Source organism: Notechis scutatus, chromosome 4, assembly GCF_049901735.1.
Source record: "Notechis scutatus isolate UNSWTSFEM ecotype Mainland chromosome 4, rNotScu1.2, whole genome shotgun sequence".
NCBI classification, from domain to species: Eukaryota; Metazoa; Chordata; class Lepidosauria; order Squamata; family Elapidae; genus Notechis; species Notechis scutatus.
Window position 1 is genome coordinate 96255061 of NC_142012.1, and position 21710 is coordinate 96276770.

A 21710-nucleotide genomic window follows, 5' to 3' on the forward strand; every position below is an offset into this window, starting at 1 on the left:
TGGTTTTACTTTGATGCTGTAAGCCTTGGTCACCTTGCAGTGAGATCAGAGGTGGTATTCAGCAGGTTCTGACTAGTTCTGGAACCAGTAGCGGAAATTTTGAGTAGTTCAGAGAACCTGTGAATACTACCTCTGACTGGCCCTGCCGCCATCTATTCTCTGCCTCCCGAGTCCCAGGTGATTAGCTGGGTCTTTTTTGTTGCCCTGCATAGGAGAATGGAGCTGGAAAGCAGGTTAGTGGAGTGAGGAGGGAATGGAGATTTTACAGTATCCTTTCCCTGCTACGTCCACCAAGCCACACCATGCCCACAGAATTGGTAGTAAAAAAAATTGAATCCCACCACTGAGTGAAATGGATGGCAAACAAATTTGATAGATAGATAGATAGATAGATAGATAGATAGATAGATTAGATTAATAGATAGATAGATTAGATAGAGTGAGTGAGTGAGTGAGTTATGTAATGAACTTAAACCATTGTGTATTTAACTTGAATTATTGTATATTTTACTCATATTTTGCTATTAAAGGCTCTGTTTTTAACTACGGGTCCTCCTTAAACCAGGTTGTTCTTAACCCAAGGACTTGCTATATTCACATTCAACATTTATTTTTCATAATCCAGTGAGGATGAGCAAAGTGCTAGATTGCCACTGTCTTCCATTTCACATCCAAATAAAAACAATGATTTTCTGGCTCGTTGATCGTAATTATCTGGGAAAGTGATTCATATATAACACTCTAATGGAAAAGCTAAAAAAAGAACACACCTTGATGATGGCAGAGCATGAAATGCAGAAGTCTGGTGCAGTGAAGTCTGGACTGGAGTGGATCTGTGTGCTCAAAGGGCTCCAGATGAAAATGTAGAATTTTGGAGTAGGTCATCTAAGAATATAGCCAGAAAGCCATATTTCATTAGTGAACTTACAATTAACTGATGAAGAATAGGGGACAGGGACAATTTCACATTGAGCAAATCCACAGAGATTCTTTTTTTTCAGCACAAGGACAGCACATCAACCATCTCCAAGGGAGGCATCTACATGCCACCTGTTCTATATTCTGTACAGTGGTGGATTTGTCTTCTGTACAGATGCAGATAGATAAACTCAACAAAACATCCATAACAAAGTACTTTTATTGGTTCATCAGGTATCCTCATAACTCACATTTGTGACAAAGTTCTTCTTTAATGACCAATCCTTTGCATATCTGTTTTGTAGATAAAAAGATGATTATCTTCTATCCTTTTTCCCTCATCTCGTAGCGATAGAAGTAGAACAGTTATCACGAGTCCGTGAGTTCAGCCAAGAGTGAGGAAAACCTCCCACAACCCCTCGAGGGTCAATTTAGTGACCAATCAGGATGTGGTCACATGACATGGACTACATTTCCCAGGATACCATATCTACATTTCCCATGATGCATTCCCTTAAGGGAACAGCTCACAACTGCTATCTAACTATCCAATTCCCATACACTGGCTGGACAGTACACCACCATCTATCTGTCTTTCATTTTGGCCTACAATTACAGCAGCCTCAGGATGTCTTGAGGTACACCATTCATCTGGAGGTGTGAAAACAGGGTGTTTCTCTTTTACCCCACCTCCAGAGGAATATGGGCAGACAATGAAGGGCTTGAAGTTATCAGAATGCTTTATTTAAAAAGTTAAATAATCAATGGTACAGTGGAAAAGCGGAAAAAAGTGTATGGAGTTAACCACAACCCTGGGCATGCCAATTGGAAGAAATTTTCACAGGACACAGATGGAATTGCAGCCAAAGCAACTTCCAATCATGGCCCTTATGGTGTAGCACACTAATGGTATATGGATATGAGAGCAATACACATCTATACAGGGGTGGGCTGCTGGGTGCTTGCTCTGCTGGGCTCAGACAGCCCCCAATAACCTCAAAAAGACAAGCAGCAATCAAGCCTCTTAATAGGCTTAATTGGACTTCTGGGCATTTAGCCAAGAACATTTCACACCTCGTAAAAGTGTTGCAAGCTAGATAAACAATCCACTCAGCGCTTGCGAGGGAGAGCCATTGAGAAAATCAGATACCATAGCCACCAGCTGCCAAAGGGATTAATTCCCAAATAATAAGAATCATGTAACTCACCAGAAACTCCACTAAGATCCCACTCACAGTCACTACTATCAAGCCTGGTTTCACCCAGTCTTTTATTTAAGTATTAAATGTACGAAATAATAAACAACTTTTTGGTGTATATCTTTTTTTAGGTAATTAGGGCACAGAAGCGAGTTGGCCGCACCCACCCAGTCACATGACCACCCAGACACATCCACCCAGCCAGTTATTAGGGCAGAGAGCCCCTTGCTAAAAAAATTTGAAGCCCACCCCTGCATCTATAAGAGATACCAGTAAGAGTGGAGTATGGGGATTGGATTTAGGGTAGCATGTTTTCCTGCCAGTTCCAGGAGGAGAAGGGAGTTCAGGAAAGCAGATGTGAGACAATGGGGCCAAAGACAGATAGAAGAGTGATTTCAACTTGGCAATTTGAATATGTGTGGACGTCAACTCCCCGAATTTCCCAGCCAGCATGCTGGTTGTTGGGGAATTCTGAGAGAGCTGAAATCCATATATCTTCAAGCTGCCAAGGTGGAGAAACATGGAGATAGATAGCTTTGGGTTGAAAATACTTTTTCCTTCCCATTTTACTAATTCTTCCCAAATCCTGGAAACTGTGAAAGCATAGAACTATATCTCCATAAAATGTATAAGGTGCTAGAAGCACATATAATCATTTACAAAAGAGAGTAAATAGAAAGAGATTCTCCTTTATTCCCTGATTATTCTGATCATCGAAGTTCACAATAAAATACAAATTCTTACAGAATAACCCAAAAAACCAAGATTTGTAGACACAGGATAGGTATCCAAGTACAGTTGGCCTCGACTTACACGCCCAAAATTTCTGTCGCTAAGTGAGACATTTGTTAAGCCAGTTTTGTCCCATTTTGGGACATTTCTTGCCACATTTATTAAGTGAATCACTACAGTTGTTAAGTGGGTAATATAAGCATACAATGAATCTGGCTTCTCCATTGACTTTGCTTGTCAGAAGGTCGCAAAAGGTGATCACGTGACCCTGGGACACTCCAACCGTCATAAATCTGAGTCAGTTGCCATCACCTGAATTTTGATCACATGACCATGGGGATGCCACAGTGGTCATAAGTGCGAAAAACGGTCCTAACTCACTTTTTTCAGTGCCACTGTAACTTTGAGCAGTCATTAAACAAATTGTTGTAAGTCGAGAACTACCTGTATTAACAAAAAGCAACAATGACTCATATATGCCAGTTACACCTTTTGGGAAAAGCAGCAATGAAGATATAGAGAATAGAATAGAATAGAATTCTTTATTGGCCAAGTGTGATTGGACACACAAGGAATTTGTCTTTGTTGCATATGCTCTCAGTGTACATAAAAGAAAAGATACATTCGTCAAGAGTCAAGAATCATAAGATACAACACTTAATGATAGTCATAGGGTACAATAAGCAATCAAATCATACTGAGGAAACAGTATAAATCATAAGGATACAAATGACAAAGTTCCATTATACAGTCACAAGTGGGAGAGGATGGGTGATGAGAAGATTAACCATAATAGTAGTGCAGACCTTGTATATAGTTGGACAATGTTGAGGGAATTATTTGTTTAGCAGAGTGATGGCATTCGGGGGAAAAACTGTCCTTGTGTCTAGTTGTTCTGGTGTGCAGTGCTCTATAGCATTGTTTTGAGGGAAGGAGTTGAAACAGTTTATGTCCGGGATGTGAGGGGTCTCTACAAAGCCCTTCTTAAAAGAGAATTCAGAAGGATCCAGCATGAAATCCATAGGAAGTAAATTTCCCAGTTATGGAGCCACTGAGAAAACCTTATTCTCTCTGCATTCGTATTTCCTATTTTCATTATATCAAGCAACTCTTTGAGTTTTAGTTTCTTATACAGTATGAGAGGGGGTTTTCCCCCCCACCTTGGTTTGTGTTGCTTTGGGGACTGTGTCAATTTTTATTTTAAAGAGCACAGACACCATGAAGTCAAAATAGCTCAGGAGGAAGGCTTATGAGTTCTAAGTACTATCTTTTTTCTCTTTGGGTTGCAAATTGAAGCACCAGTTTGATGCAGTCTACCCGGAAGAAAGGAGATGGTCAAATCCAGTTACAATTACAAAAATCCTTCAAGTTACCACTAGTTTTCATCCTGATCACCGCACAGTCTCAAAATAACAGATTAACAGAATTGAAAGGGACCTTGAAAGTCTTCTAGCCCAACCCCTTGCTCAAGAAGGAGAGACTATACCAGGGCTCTCCAACCATGTCAACTTTAAGACTTGTGGACTTCAACTCCCAGAATTCCTCAGACAGCTGTCTGAGGAATTCTGGGAGTTGAAGTCCACAAGTCTTAAAGTTGCCAAGGTTGGAGACCCCTGCTCTATACCATTTCAGACAGGTGGCTATCTAATCTCTTCTTGAAAACCTCCAGTGATGGGAGTACCCACAACTTCCGAAGGCAAGCCATTCCAATGATTTATTGTTTTCACTGTTTCTGCTTTCTCCTTAGTTCTAGATTGCTTCTCTCCTTGATTAGTTTCCATCCACTGTTTCTTTTCCTGCCTTCTGCTACTTTGGAAAATAGGTTGATAAAGGGAAGGAAGGAATGCTGCATCTAGCTACTTGGAGGAAGTAGGAAAGAATATAAATAAATATATACACCAAAGGAGAGTTAGGAAGAGGGAGGGGAAATGATTTTAATTTGAAATAAAGATTATAAAACTGAAGAATGCTGCTGCCCCTACAGTTTCAAATTTACTTTATGCTACTTGGTGCAGATTGCAGGGGCTAAATTTCAGTGATATTATTATAGTGATTATTCCTTGTGAATGCTTAAAACTGTTAAGGAGTCTCCAAAATTAAATCCTTCTGCATTTGTGCACTATAGGTAGTCATCAACATACAACCACAATCGAGCCCAAAGTTTCAATATTGCTAAGTAAGACATTTGTTAAGTGAGTTGTGCTCCATTTAAGCCCTTTCTTGCCACAGTTGTTAAATGAATCACTAAGTTGTTGAATTGGTAACACAGTTGTTAAGTGAATCTGGCTTGTCAGAAGGTCACAAAAGGAAATTACATGATCCTGGGACCCTGTCACAAGTATGAGTCAGTTGCCCAGTGGCTGAATTTTGATCATGTGGGGCTGCTGTGGCAAGTATGCAAATCAGCCATAAGTCCCTTTTTTCACTGCTGTTGCTGCTTCGAACGATCACTAAACGAGCTGTTGTAAGTCAAGGGCTACTTGTATACTTGGAACAATTCTTGGGAACTTGTGGCAAGGTTGGGGAAATTGTGGTCTTGAAGATGTTGCACCGCAGCTCCTGCCATTAGCCTTGATGACCAGGACTGAGCTAGAAAAAGAAACATACTCACGGAGATATAAATCTACTGTGCTTATCAAAAACGCTTTTGTACAATACTAAGGTGGGTGGGATTCTTCCCTTTTAACCTGCCTAGTTAAAACTGTCTTTTGAAATCTTGGTTCATCAAATCCCAAAGGTGCTTTTTTCAGGAGACAACTGGACTTCCTTTTTTTTTTTCTTTGAAGACATTTCGCTTCTCATCCAAGAAGCTTCTTCAGCTCTGACAGGATAGTGGGGAATGGAAGGATTTGTATTCCTTGTAGACAGCTGGTCATTTGCATCCTTTTAGAGGGTCGCTGAAGCACTTAGAGGTTTATTTAACAGCTCTGACAGGATTCCCTACCACCCTGCCAGATCTCTACAGGCTTTTGGTTCATCAAGCAAAACTAAATATCAAAATATAACAATGGAAACGAATTACAAAAGTAACTCTTAGGTAGAATGACACATAAACAACTTCATTCACCATGTCTATCTCAAAATTTTTTCCCAGGAAATCTCTCTGGACTCTTTTCAAGCACTTTTTCTTATCCCAGCCAGACATCCACAGTTCTGCTAGGATCTTGGAAAATGATTGAGGAGTTAAGCAATACTTAACCCTCCCTTGATTTCTCCGGCCTTTCCCGCCCTCCAACTTGCATTCTCCCAGCAAATGTGTGTCTGGCAACTTGCACATGTGTTGGGCCCATCCTTCAGGGAGGGGGGCAATGAAGAAAGTCATTTGAGAACAGCAGCCCTTAAACATTTGCCAAAAACAAACGGAGAAGAGGCAAGGAAACATATTTAAAAAACGTTCAGTGGGCTATTTAAAGAAGGGTTATTTTAAAAGAAAATGAAATATCCTGGGAAAAACAGAATCCGTCCTTCAGCAATGGGTAGGAAGCATTTTTAATTATTATTATTTTTTATTAAAGAAAACCTTTACCTACCCATAGAAAATCATTTCCCTGCATGTTGAATGTTTTAAAACCCTCCAATCAAAATATTTTAAAACTCAGCTCTTGAGATTTCTTGGGCCTCCTCCAGGAAATGTTGAACATAAAATAATGAACTATTTTGGTGCTGGAAGCCAGTTTGGCCTCCTCTCACCCCTCCTCTCCCAAATAGAGAGGTGACGAGAAAGCGACCCCAAAGGGAGAGAAATGTGGTGCTTTGTATTAAATGTTGCTGAAGAAAAACAAATAAAAGGAAAACAGTACCCTCTGGTGGGCAAAAGCTTTTCATTATCCTGTAAGAAACTTGTCCAGTTTCCCAGGACAGAAAACTAAAATGAACCTTGGTGAAAGCTTTTTGGCAGGGTAACAATTTAAAGTCATGCTTAGCCTGGTTTCTCAGCTTATAGGCCAACCTGCTACTTTAATGGATATTTCCAGAGAAAGTAACGACTTACAGTAGAATGAATTGGAAAAAAAGGAGAAAGAGAATGAAAAGGCAAGATGTTTCATACAGGCAGTTCTCGACTTACAACAGTTCATTTAGTGACTGTTCAAAGTGACAACAGCACTTTAAAAAAAAGTGACTGGTGACCATTTTTCCACACTTACGACGTTGCACCCCCCATGGGCACGTGATCAAAATTCAGTTGCTTGGCAAGAGGTTCGTATTTATGGGGTCGTACGATCAGCTTTTGCAACCTTCTGACAAGCAAATTCAATGTGGAGTCCAGATTCAGAATCAGAATAGAGCTGGAAGGAGACCTTGGAGGTCTTCTAGTCCAGGCCTCTGCCCAAGCAGGAGATCCACTTAACAACCACATTACTGACTTAAGAAAGGCAATGATTCACTTAACAACTGTGGCAAGAAAAGTCGTAAAGTGGGGAAAACTCACTTAACAAATGGTTCTCTCAGCCACATAAATTTTGGGCTCAATTTTGGTCGTAACTTGAGGACTATCTGTATTTAGATCTGTATTTGTGGTTAACCGGCAGCAGGTGCGGACTGCTGAGGAGAGCAAGGACTCAGATGAGGGGCCAGGACCATTAGGGCATGGACTGCTGCCTTCAGATATTGTGGGTGCTGGCAGCAGCAATGAGGAAGTTCCTGAGGAGCCTGTGCCAAGTACGTGTGCTCACAGGGCTGCTCGCAGGAAAGAGCAGCTGCAGCAGCACAGGCAACTCAGGAGTAAGGCTGCAAGGTAATGGCCCCTCCTTCAAGAAGTTAGAAGCCTGCTGTGAACGAACGTACTTTGCAGAAGGCAAAGATGTTTTGAAACTACAGCCTCGTGGACATTCCAGTATCCTGGGTTTGTACATTTGAACATTTTTGTCTTGCAAATTATTTCTTGTCTGTTATCTTTTGGCAAGTCTCACACAATTTGGCAAGGCTCGTGCTTATCACAGCTAATTATTTAAAAGCATTGCAAGGTTTTTGTTCCTTTTGGATTGTGTTTAATTTGTCGGAAAAGAGTGTGGGTCAGAACACACTGGGGCTAATCAGCCCAAACTTTTTGTGACAACAAGAGTTAGAGTTGTCACGGTTGACCAAATATTTGTAGCTCCAGAACGAACGAAAACTCCTATCTACACAATTTTAGTGGAAGAGCACAAGCAAGTAGATACAACCTTCCACAAAGAGATGCAAGTTAAGCTCCAATAGAAGAAAAGATCAAACAAATTCAAAAATAAAGAATGCTTCAAAAGGGGAAAAAAATGTCCACACTAGCAGAGGGAATATTTGTGCTCTCACAGGTTGATAATCTACAGTGGCCATAATCCACCACTGGATTGTTAAAAGATAAGCAATATCTGGATGTTCATTTCACCTAAGATAGGCTCTTGAGATTCAGGTTTGAGGACATTTGGGATGGCTGAATTTTGAGGATTGATTTGATGATAAAGAGATGATAAAGTTATCAGTTATTGTGATAAAGACATGTCACAATAACCGACTAGCAGCAACTATGTTAGATAGGGGCAGAAAACAGTTTTGAAGCCAAGAGACTTTTTAAAAAGTAATAAACTTGCTTTTCAATGTCTGAGGTACACAGGAGACATGAAAGTGATGCAGAGATGTAACTGGAGGAACTTGACAGAATTTGCAGCTTCTGCATTTTTTTGAAATGGAGGGAAACTTTAATAATAATAAAAAGATGGATCTATTGGAGACTTAATGAACCTATCTCTTACTATTCTTTTTAACCCCCGCCCCAAACATATGCACAAAATGCCATTTTAATTCAAGTTATTTACCACCAAATTTCATATAATTTGGGGTGGCTGGCTGTGGAATTAAGAGGACAAAAGGTTTTGGGGCAGGGGTCTCCAACCTTAGCAACTTTAAGACTTGTGGACTTCAACTTCCAGAATTCTTCAGCCAGCTTCTGGGAGTTGAAGTCCACAAGTCTTAAAGTTGCCCAGGTTGGAGACCCCTGTTTTGGGGAATCTAATGGGTGCTTTGATTCCCCGAAATTAGGGGTGAATGGTAGCAGTGTTCCAATAACTCAGGAGGGATTGTCCCAAAGAAGAGGGAGCCAAGCTATTCTCCAAAGCACCAGAAGGCAGGACAAGGAGAAGTGGATGGAACCAATCAAGGAGAGAAGCAACCTAGAATTAAGAAGAAATTTCCTACAGTTATAACAATTGTTCAGTGGAACAACTTGCCTCCAGAAATTGCGAATGGTCCAACACTGGAAGCTTTTAAGAAGAGATTGGACAACCATTTGTCTGAAATGGTATAGGGTTTCCTGAGCAGGGAGTTGGATGAGAAGATCTGCAAATTCCCCTATCCTGTTATTCTGCTTCCCCTACTCTCAGTAGTGGTGGAGCTCCAGATCAATTTCTTCAGATTGTTCAACATTCTGTGCAGGGAACAGATATAATCTTTATACCACAGAGGAAGTCCGGTATGACTAATCAGATGTAATCAATCATTTTTTTAAAAAAAACATTAAAACATAAAAATGGCTGGGATGTTGTTCTAAAGCTTAAGATCCGTTCTTTGATCAAAAATAAATAATGCTGCTTTTGTAACAACATTTTAAAAAAATCTGTGTAAAATGAGGGGAGGTAATTTTTTTGGTCTCCATCCTTATAGAATCCTTTGCCATTCTATTTACATTTTACTGATGCTTGGGGAATATAATGTTCTGAGTTGAAATTCCCACAGTATCACATGCATTTTTAATAGTTTTCAACCATCTGCTATTATATCAAGCTTACCTTTTATGGTATATCACTTACAGGCCACTAACGTCCAATCCTAACCATAACATTTTGAAGGAATGCTGCAGAATTGGCAAGGCTATGTAATACTTATTTTCATGAAGATGAAGATTGCAACCCTGTACATGGTTTGTAAATCAATTGTGAATAAATAGGTTAAAGTCTATGCATAGTCTTCGGGTTGTAAGTCTTCTTCTTTTTTAATAGATTTTTATTATGTTTTCCATCAACACAACTCAAATAATAATCACATTTTCAACAGGTGTTTTCACATCTACACATAATATTATCTTATAAGTTTAATACATTTAATATACATCTATCAATAACTATTATCTATTATCTTTATCAATAATTGGTTCTATCTTATATTCTTATATACTTTACATATTTACATATTTACAGATCACTTTCTTAAGGTCTCTTGCAATTTACTTCTTATTTCTTGTATCTATTCGCTATCCATTCATGCCATTTGTGCCAAATTGAATAATACTCGGAATCCTCTTTCTCTTTCATTTTTAAAGTAAGCATGCCCATTTCTGCTCATTCTATTATCCTTTATTGGACTAATTCCTCACTTGGGGTGTTGGTTTTCCACATTTCTGCGAAAGCTATCCTGGCCGCAGTTAAAATATTAAAATTATATATTTTATTTTCTTTCAGTAATGATCTTTAATAATTCCTAATAGGAAGAGTTCTGGTTTGGATTCAGTTTGGTAGCCTGTAATTTCCTGTAACCAATTTTTAATTTTAGTCCAATAAGTGCCTTGGTCTCAGGGCATAGCCACCACATATGATAGAAGGTACCATCATTGTTGGCATTTCCAACATTTTAGACTTGTATTGGGATATATTTTAGCCAATCTTGTTGGGACCAGATACCATCCATAAAACATTTTACACAAGTTTTCTTTGTATGATGAGGATGTTGCTAATTTATAGTTTACACTCCATAATTTCTCCCATTCTTTTAGATCTATATTGTATCCAAAGTTCTGTGTCCAGGCTATCATGGTACTCTTCACCGTCTCTTCTTCCATTTTAAATTAGAGGTTTTCAGCCATCTGCTATTATATCAAGCTTGCCTTTTATGGTGTATCACTTACAGGCCACTAACATCCAATCCTAACCACTTCGTTCTGGATCAAATAAATAATTTATTTTCTTTTTTTTTTAATGTAAGCAATTGGAATGTATTACCCAACATGAGATGTCAACAAAATAATTTTAAAATAAAGCTAATATAAAATTATTTTAAACTCCGGTGACTGCAATAAAGCTTTATTTATCATCTTTCTATGGTTTTAAATACTTCTTTCAGCTGTTGTCTTCTAGGTCCAACTGGGAAATTCAGCTATGCTCCTGCATACTCTGTAAGACAAGAACAAGTGATATTTGGAACACAATATATTTCCAGTATCTGTTTACTATTCCTAATTGATGCAGATTGGCACATACAACATAACCCCCCACACATTTGCCTGGAAATAAATCCAGTTTCTTTCAGGACAATCTAGAGTAAAAGTAAAATGAGTTATGGTAGAACTTGGGTTTTTATCTTATCTAAGGTAAGACTGGCAATTTCATTGGTACTTTAGAATAATTGCAAGTGGTAAAGATATGGTTTTATTGAGCATTTGTGTAAGGAGAAAAAAAATAAACTTTTCATTAAATTAATGCCATCATCTAAAAAAATATCACTATCCTTTGCATATTTTGGACTATAAATCTCACAATATTTTGTTTATACTTTGTTGTTGTTAGTTGCAAAGTCATGTCCTACCCATCGCAACCCCATGGACAACGTTGCTCCAGGCCTTCCTGTCCTCTACCATCTTCTGGAATCCATTTAAGCTCATTTTTCTATATTAGCTGAGAGTTAAAGACTAAAACATGTGGAGAAGCTAGGTTCATTGGTTATGTAGATCAGGGCTGTCCAACTCCTGGCCCATAGGCTGGATGCATCATGCACTGGCCATGCTCATGCCTGATTTAGCGAATGGGAATAAAGTCCCAATACATCATGTGATGCCGCCATGATGCCATGAGTTTGACACCCCTGATGTAGATTACCTTTCCCCTAATTTCTTCAACTTCTCTCAAAAGTGTCTTCTGATAGATTATATAGTTCTGCAAATAGACTTAATAGTATTGGTCATTGTAGGAGAAAAACTACAGGTGAAACTTGAAAAATTAGAATATTGTGCAAAAGTTCATTTATTTCAGTAATGCAACTTAAAAGGTGAGATTAATATATGAGATAGACTCATTACATGCAGAGCAAGATAATTCAAGCCGTGATTTGTCATAATTGAGATGATTATGGCTTACAGCTCATGAAAACCCCAAATCCACAATCTCAGAAAATTAGAATATTGTGAAAGGTTCAATATTCTAGGCTCAAAGTGTCCCACTCTAATCAGCTAATTAAGCCATAACACCTGCAAAGGGTTCATGAGCCTTTAAATGGTCTCTCAGTCAGGTTCAGTAGGAATCACAATCATGGGAAAGACTGCTGACCTGACAGTTGTGCAGAAAACCATCATTGACACCCTCCATAAGGAGGGAAAGCCTCAAAAGGTAATTGCAAAAGAAGTTGGATGTTCCCAAAGTGCTGTATCAAAGCACATTAATAGAAAGTTATGTGGAAGGGGAAAGTGTGGAAGAAAAAGGTGCACAAACAGCAGGGATGGCCGCAGCCTGGAGAGAATTGTCAGGAAAAGACCATTCAAAAGTGTTGGGGACTTTCACAAGGAGTGACTGAGGCTGGAGTCAGTACATCAAGAGCCACCATACACAGACGGATCCTGGACATGGACTTCAAATGTCGTATTCCTCTTGTCAAGCCGCTCCTGAACAACAAACAACATGAGAAGTGTCTTACCTGGGCTAAAGAAAAACAGAACTGGTCTGTTGTCCAAAGTTCTCTTTTCTGATGAAAGCAACTTTTGCATCTCATTGGAAACCAAAGACCCAGAGTCTGGAGGAAGAATGGAGAGGCACACACTGCAAGATACTTGAAGTCCAGTGTGAAGTTTCCACAGTTTGTGTTGATTTGGGGAGTCATGTCATCTGCTGGTGTTGGTCCACTGTGCTTCATTAAGTCCAGGGTCAACACAGCCATCTACCAGGAGATTTTGGAGCACTTCATGCTTCCTTCCACAGACGAGCTGTATGCGGATGCTGACTTCATTTTCCAGCAGGACTTGGCACCTGCCCACACTGCCAAAAGCACCAAAACCTAGTTTAATGACCATGGGATTACTGTGCTTGATTGGCCATCAAACTCGTCTGACCTGAACCCCATAGAGAATCTATGGGGCATTGCCAAGAGAAAGATAAGAGACATGAGACTGAACAATGCAGAAGAGCTGAAGGCTGCTATTGAAGCATCCTGGTCTTCCATAACACCTCAGCAGTGCCACAGGCTGATAGCTTCCATGCCACACCACATTGAGGCAGTAATTGCTGCAAAAGGGGCCCAAACCAAGTACTGAGTACATATGCATGCTTATACGTTTCAGAGATCCAATATTGTTCTATGTACAATCCTTGTTTTATTGATGGCATGTAATATTCTAATTTTCGGAGATTGTGGCTTTGGGGTTTTCATGAGCTCTAAGCCATAATCATCACAATTATGACAAATCACAGCTTGAACTATCTTGCTTTGCATGTAATGAGTCTATCTCATATATAGTTTCACCTTTTAAATTGCATTACTGAAATAAATGAATTTTTGCACGATATTCTAATTTTTTGAGTTTCACCTGTATGTTAGTCTATGATAGCACAAAATCAGGATGCATCTGGTAGCATCTTTTCAAAAATTTATTAAAAAGCATAAACTGTCACGCACTACAGTTGATTTGGTTAATTAGTTTGAAAAGATGCTACCAGATTCCTGATGTTTAATATTGGTAAGAACATAAGAAGCCTTTCAATCTGAATTATTTGCCCTGAGTGTTATAACTTTTCCATAATCACGGCTGATTCCTACAGCAACCATGATTTCTTTCTTAATAGCATTCTAAAGCTAAATTCTAAAACATAGAATTTACTGAGTCTGAGCCATTTATCCAGCAATGGTGGCCGGAAACATTTTTTCTAGGACGTAATTGGTACACTCTACATTGGTAAAGATAAACCTCTTGTTCTAAGTGGGAACTGTGCTTTACCAATAAATTACAGCAAAGATCCAAGAAATTTGAAAATGTCATTGCCATCTTATGAATTCTATCTTGCCCTACTAACGTTAATGAATGTTTGACTTAGTTTGGTGAAGCAACCATAAAGACATTATTTTAGGACCTATGGGACCCAATATTTCATTTCTGATTGCTGTTTAGGGAATGGCTTTTCCTATGTAAACAATACATCACTACCTTCACAATTTTCCTTTTACATTTGGCATCCTGGGTCATGAGGCATACTAACTGCAGCATAGAGATTGCTTGCTTTAAGAACATTATATTCCAGGTTGTGCAGCATTTCAGATTTGATTCCTAAAAAGTACATCATGGTGTGATCATATCACTGGCCTGCAACTCTTTGAAGTTGCCCTGCAATTCAAGCTAGGATTGCACACTGACATTTTTTTAGCAAACTGTTGCCTGAAATGGACTTTGGAAAAAGCCAAGGTCTTGCATCTAAGCCAACTCAATTGCACTACTTTCTGCAGTACTATTTTGCAAGATGGATGGATGGATGGGTGGGTGGATGGATGGATGGATAGACAGACAGACAGACAACAGATGATAGGCAGACATTGCACTCTGTTTATTTTGTTTTGTCCATTTTATCAAACTTTGGCAAGTGTTTAAAAATATATAATAAAAACCGGGAGTAAATGCAGAATAAATACAGGTCATCTTTGATTTATGACCACAATTGAGGCCAAGATTTATGTTGCTAAATGAGAAATTTGTTGTGAGTTTTGCCCCATTTTACAACCTGTCTTGCCACCTTTGCTGTTAAGTGAATCACTGCAGTTGTTAAGTTAATAACATGGTTGTTAAATGAATCTGGCTTCCCCATTGACTTTGCTCGTCACAAGGTCACAAAAGCTGATCACATGATCCTGCAACAGTCATAAATATGAATGTAAGTAGCATCTGAATGTAGTCAAGCATCTGAATGTAAAGCATGAGACCATGAGGGATGCTGCAACAGTTGTAAATGTGAAAAATAGTCATAAGTCACTTTTTCCAATGCTGTCGTAACTTTGAATAGTTACTAAATGAACTGTCATACATCAAAAACTATCTGAAAATAATAAATAAATAAGCCAACCATGTGCATAATGCATAAGTCAGAAAAGGACTTTGCGATTCCTATAGTTGATGTCAACATTCAAAGGTTCAATGGAAACATCAAGAAAGTAAATATCTTTACTAAAGTGAACCAGGTATAATAGGATAGAAACCTCCTTCAGTGTCTTTTAAACATGACCTAATTTCAAGTAGGAAAATCTACGATAAACTCAAGCTGATTGTATGCTGGTAGCATGTTCCCTATTTTCTCCAAAAGAATAGAAATTTAATTTAAGTAACATTTAGTTTAGTGTTTAATGTTTTTAGTGTAGCTTACTTCACTTCATTTCACTTCACTACTTGACTTGACTTGACTTGACTTGACTTGACTTGACCTGATTTGACTTGACTTGACTTGACTTTGATTTTTGGTTCACTGTTGACTTCTGGCAACTGTCTGGACTAGACACTGCAGTTGTCTTGAGAACATTTTCAGAAGTGTCTTTCCTTTGCTTTCTTCCTAGGTCTGAGAAAGAGTGAGCGGTCCCAGGTCACTCAACTGACTTTGTGCTTAAGGCGGAACTAGAACTCCCAGACTCCCAGTTTCCAATCTTCTCTCTTTAATCATTATACCAGACTGGCTTTCCACATTCTTGATAATAGCCTTCTAAAAACAAAACAAAGTCCAACACCATCTGCTATTTATATTTGTCATCCTTGTTCCTATTTGTCTATCTTTGCGATGACTTACAAGTGTAATCTCGTATAAATTGAGTGATTTAAAATGTCACTCAGGAAGAAGTGATGACAGGTTTTATGCCGAGCAAATGAACATTAGGCATAATGTGGCTTAGTCTTGCTTTCTCCCTCTCCCTCTCCTTCTCCCTCTCTCTTTCAAACAAACAAACAAACAAAACCCAATATTTATTGCATTAAAAATGTGACTAGTAAACAGTCAAGGCACTTTCATACATTTTAAAATTGAGTGGAATTTGCTGAAATTTGTACTCTGTGTGTGTGTGCATTGAGATAAGCACATACACACATATTTTATTGCTAGAGCTAAATTTGGCTGCATTTAAGTGGCACTGAGATGAAGATGATCGTGCCAAGACAGTTGATGCCAAATACTTTCCTACAATAAACTTTCTCATGCACCATATCATTCAGTAGCTTTGAAAAATACTCATATGTCCTGAGATATCATAAAATATATTTCCAGTCATTAAAATAAAATAATAAATAAAATAATAATGATTGACACAAGATCACCCAGCTGGTTTGTGCTAAGTTGGAACCAGGACTCAGTCACACAGTTTCTAGCCTGTGCCTTTAATCACTACACCAAAATGGTTTTCTAATTTAAAATAGCACTTCCCTCTGTCCCACAAAATAATAGACAGGAACTACTTATCCATTGTCATTACCATATTCTCAAGAATATAAGATAGCCATCATACTTCAAAGAAAAAGAATGTTTCTTTAAAATATATGGCTATCGTGTTCCTTTTAGGTAAATACAGTGTGACATCTTGATATCATTTAAAAACATTTTTTAAAAATGGCCTATCAACTTTCTAGCTGGTTAATACATTACCAATAGGATAAAAAAATTCAGAGTTTTTTTCAGAGTTGTCCAGATTCTATAAACAATTCCAGGTATTTGAAGAACAAATTCTAATCCTTTCTCCCCTGCTTGTGGCATTTCAAAATCAGAATAGAAATGTGGGATACAGTGCACAGGAAACTTACTTATTTCACGAAAATATCTTCCTATAAGTTATGTTTCCTATTTGGTTTATTGGAAATGTTGAGAACAGGACTGCTGCATAAGCAGAGAAGTATGGATCTCTATGATATTTTGCTCTGGTGCTAAGTACTGAGTTAAATTCATATATACTCCTATGTTTCATTATTTCAATATTGTTACCGAATTAAGATCAATCATATGCATTTGGGTCCTTGAATTTTAATCTCTCTCAGGCTCTGGAAACTCTGGAAATATACAAAGGATGCTCAAGACACTTTCCTTCATGCCCTTATCCTATTCATGTTCCTAAAATCTTGGAAGCTTTTTTTTTTTTCCAATCTTCAGAAGCTGCACATTCAATGTTTCACTTTCAAACATTAAGAACATCTCTTGAGGTGAATTACCTGGCTCAATAGCAGTAACCGCAAGATGGATCATGGACTTCTAGTGCAGGGGTCGCCAACCTTTTGGACCTCAGGGACCACCAAACTCATAATTTTAAATCCCACAGACCAGAGACCCTGGGAAAATCCCAAAATAAGTCTGCAGGGAAATTCCCCGTTTTCCTACCGATCGATCATTCTTTATCCAGTTCCGTTCTCAGGGAGAGAGAGAGAGAGAGAGAGAGAGAGAGAGAGAGAGAGAGAGAGAGAGAGAGAGAGAGAGAGAGAGAGAGACCTTTGGCTTCATGCAAGGAAAGCACTAGAAGCAGCAGAGGTTTTTCTTTCTCTTCCCCCAAACTCCACCAGAATGGTGCAACCTCTTGGAGCAGGATGCCTTGCCAGGTCCCAAAGACTCATTTCTGGCGGAGTTTGGGGGAGAGAAGGAAAGACTTTTGCTGCTTCCCTTGTGTGCAGCCAAAAGCAGAAGAAGAAAGAAGCAGTCTGGTGGCCAGGTGAGGTGAGTGAGGCAAGTGCCCTTTCTCCCCTCCCCTCACCACCTCTTATTCGCAATGCAAGCCTTGTGTTCCCACAAGCCATGTGGGGCAGTGCAGCCTTGTGTTCCCACACAGCCTGGATTAATTGCTTCGGGGGGTGCTTTGGGGGTGACATTTCTCTGTGGACCTCCAAAATTTTCTTGCGGACCACCAGTGGTCCCCAGCTCACAAGTTGGCGACCACTGTTCTAGTGGGCAATCTCTTAAAAATGAGCCAGCAGTGTGCTGCAGCTGCCAAAAAAGCCAACACAGTCCTATGCTGCATTAATAGAATGATAAAATCCAGATCACATTAAGTGTTAATACCACTTTATAATGCCTTGGTAAGAACACACTTGAAATATTGCTTCCAGTTTTGGTTGCCACACTCTAAAAAAGATGTTGAGACTCTAGAAAGAGTGCAGAGAAGAGCAATAAAGATGATTAGGGGACTGGAGGTTAAAGCATATGAAGAACGGTTGCTGGAATTGGGTATGTCTAGTCTAATGAAAAGAAGGACTACTGGTGACATGATAGCAGTGTTCCAAAAAAGAGAGGGTCAACCTATTCTCCAAAACACCTGAAGGTAGGACAAGAAGCAATGGATGGAAATTAAACAAAGAGAGAACCAACATAGAACTACGGATAAATTAGAAGAATTAATCAGTGGAATAAATTGCCTCCAGAAGGTGTGGGTACTCTAACTCTGGAGGTTTTTAAGAAGAGATTGGACAACCATTTATCTGAGCAGGGGATTAGACTAGAAGACATTCAAGATCCCTTCCAAACCTGTTACAGGTTGTCCCGGACTTATGAATATAATGGAGCCCAAAATTTATGTTGCTAAGTGAGAAATTTGTTAAGTGATTTGTGCCCCATTTTATGAAATTTCTGGGCACATTTGTTAACTGCATCACTGCAGCTGTTAAATTAGCAAAACAGTCGTTAAGTGGATCTGCCTTCTCCAAAGATGGTCACATGACCCCGGGACACAGCAACAGTCATAAATAGGAAACAGTTGCCAAGTCTCTGAATTTTGATCACATGGCCATGGGGATGTGGCAACATTTGTAACTGTGAAAAAAAGGTCATAAATCACTTTTTTCAGTGCCATTGTAACTTCAAATGGTCACTAAATGAACAGTTGTAAGTGGAGAAGTACCTGTATTCTGTTCTGTTCTAGAACAAAGTACGATATTGGTTCTTGATGGACTGTTAAGACTGACTGACTTCATGCCTGACCCTCCAATTTGGATTGTAAGATGCATTTTTTTTGCATATATTGTTTTTGGCACATTTGTAATTAATGCTGACTTATTTTGTAGATAATTTTTCTAACTTGCTGTTCTTTTTGTCTCCCTTTATCTAAACATGAAAACCAGTCTGGTATAATAGTTAAAGCTATAGTAGATATCAGAAGACCCTGAGTTCTGGTCCTGCCTTAGGCACAAAACCAACTGTGTGACCTGGGACCATCACTTTCTCTCAGCCCTGTGAGGAACTTCTGAAAAACTTTGCCAAGAATACTGCAAGGACTTGTCCAGCCAGTGTCCGAGAATGGGACACGAATGGAATAGAATAGAATAGAATAGAATAGAATAGAATAGAATAGAATAGAATAGAATAGAATAGAACATAATAGAATAATAAATGAGCATAACATTTCTTCAAATCATTTTTAAGTTAGAAAACTGCTTGAAAAATCTGGAAATGCTTTGTTATTTAATTTAGTTTCCCTATTGGTTGAATATTTATTTTTATTTATTTATTTTATTTTGATTTATTTATTTTGATTAGTCAATCACTTACAAGATAATTGGTATAAGTATATACATAGATATGAATACATGAAATGGGTACATATAAGAAAAATAAAAAGAAACAATAGGACAGGGATGGTAGGAATGTTGGTGCGCTTATGCACGCCCCCTACAGACCTCTTAGGAAAGGGGTGAGGTCAATAGTAGACAGTCTAAGGTTAAAGTTTTTGGGGTTTGGGGAAGAAGTATATGTGCAATAAGTCTGTCTGAAAAGGCAAACAGAAGCCAACTCTGTTCCATTCTATCATGTTCCTTTATTCTTCCTCCTGATCATAAAAATAGCCTGGGGCATAATAATGTATTTTCAGAGAAGCTGTACACAGGTTATGCTTAGAAGTTCCATGTCTGAGGCGCCTATGGCAATTATGGAGAGTTACAGATCCAAGAGCACCAGGATATCTTCTCGGTGCATATGAGAGGACTGAGAGCCTACCTGTCTGTCACTATCTGAGACTGCAGAGAAGAGAAATCAAACACTTGCTGGAAGAAGTGGAGCCTTCATTTCCCATTCAAAATTCCCTCTGAAAAAATAAAGGGAGATCACTTTACAAGACAGAAGCATTTAGACATTACTCATGCTGTGGCTGCAGTTATCCATTTATGAACCATGCCAGGAAATCTTTTAATGTAGCTTCAGCTAAACGTTCAAAATACTTCGGGCAAGGAAAGGTGTGATGGTTGGAATCAATGAACTGGTCCACAGAGAATTCTATTTCCTTTAAATTATCTCCCATGTCCCAAAATACTTACTATTTCTGCTAACCTTCCATGCATACGGTGGTATTAAGACTGTGCAGAACTTGGATTTGAAGGAGACGATGAACAGAATTATCTGTCTGCAACTTAAAGTAATTGTTTCTTCTCCTACAGCTGCCTCAAAGTCTTGGAAAATATCATAAACATTTCTTAAAACTATCTCCAGAGATTCCAGAAATGCTTTGATGCCTAGTTGTCATTTAACTATTGTGTGATTTGAAAAACAATCTATTTTGATCATGTTTAATTTAGGCAGCACTATCAATGGGCATAAAACAGAAATACACAAAACCCACTCTGAATCAGGATTCTATTTATTTATGTATTTAAAATTTATTTATTTATTCAATTTGTATACCTGCTCATCTCACATGTGTGACTCTGAATGGTTCACCTCATTAAAAACAATCAAACAGCATAACCAATAAACAAAATGCAACAATCAACAAAAAAAAAAACACCCAATCACCCCTATAAACCTAAAATAAAACCAAAATGCACAGGCCAGGGCAAGTCATGCATCCATCAATACAACCATCTGGCTGGGTCCAAATTAAACATTTAAGGGAGTGCAAATAGGTTTACATGGACTAGAAAGTTTTCCAGGATTTCAGGCTTGGTTATGATTTTCCTGCAAGAGTATATGCTGCAATCTGTGTTTCAAAAGTTTTTGTGACTGGAAAAATCAGGAGGAATGAGATACCATACAACTGAAAAAGGGAAAGGAAGAAGAGAAATGAAAGAGCCAAGGTGAGCGAGAAGTAAATGTGAAAAAAATACATTTTTACATGTACATAATCCTGATTTAGTTTGGAGAGCTAAGTAATTTCACACAAAATTAAAGACAAGTTGAACATGGTAACAAAGGTAAAACATTCAAAGACTGTGATTTAGATCCATAAAGTAGCAACGACCTAAGCTGGCAGGTTCTCCAAAGGTTTCTGCCAACTCAAACAAAACCTCAAAAGAGTCTTGTAATACAAAATGCAGAATTACAAAAGATGAACCTTGTCCCCTTCTAGTATTAGTCACTCAATGACTTTGGAGGCTATCAATGAGGCATTTTTAGCTGAAATTTCAAAGTAACCTAATGACACCGATGGCACCAAAGAGGCGAGGTTGATGTCCTGAAACCCCTTTTTTCTTTAGAAACCAATTTGCCATTTACTCTGATGGCAAATTGGCAAACTATTTGAACTTAAACATTTGAATTAATTTGAGTTGGAAAAAAAAGAATGGCTCAGAACATTTCCTGTATAAAATGTAAGTTAGGAAAGTATACCCTCTTTGACAAGTTTGAGGGCCAATGTAAACCAAATGATGCCATTGTTGCGTAGGTGATTATAAAAGACAGAAAGTCGATGCTCCTGGATCGTGGTTTCATGTTGAGGCCAGAGTGGGTAGAAGTGGTTCTTTGATTTCATTTTTGCTCTTTTTATTTCTCAGAAGACTGTTGATTGGTCACTCAAAATATATAGATTTTCCTCTTGCAACACCCCTTCAAGTGACAGTTGCCAAGATTTGGCTGCCACTAAAAGGCAGCTTGTACAGAAAGCAACATAAATGGCTTTTAATGAGGAAAAGGTTGCCTAACCTTGAGGACA

General features: G+C 38.6%; 1 long non-coding RNA gene across 1 annotated transcript in view; it reads right to left on the reverse strand.

Annotated features, from left to right (window-relative positions):
- Window positions 1-9812: 9812 nt before the first annotated feature.
- Window positions 9813-21710, reverse strand: part of LOC148130832 (uncharacterized) — a 30584-nt gene continuing 18686 nt past the window's right edge. Inside the window, exons 3-4 of the long non-coding RNA XR_015749632.1 lie at window positions 19784-19871; window positions 9813-10984 (exon numbers count right to left, since the gene is read on the reverse strand). This is a non-coding gene — a long non-coding RNA (uncharacterized LOC148130832). The remainder of the gene's footprint in view (window positions 10985-19783; window positions 19872-21710) is intronic.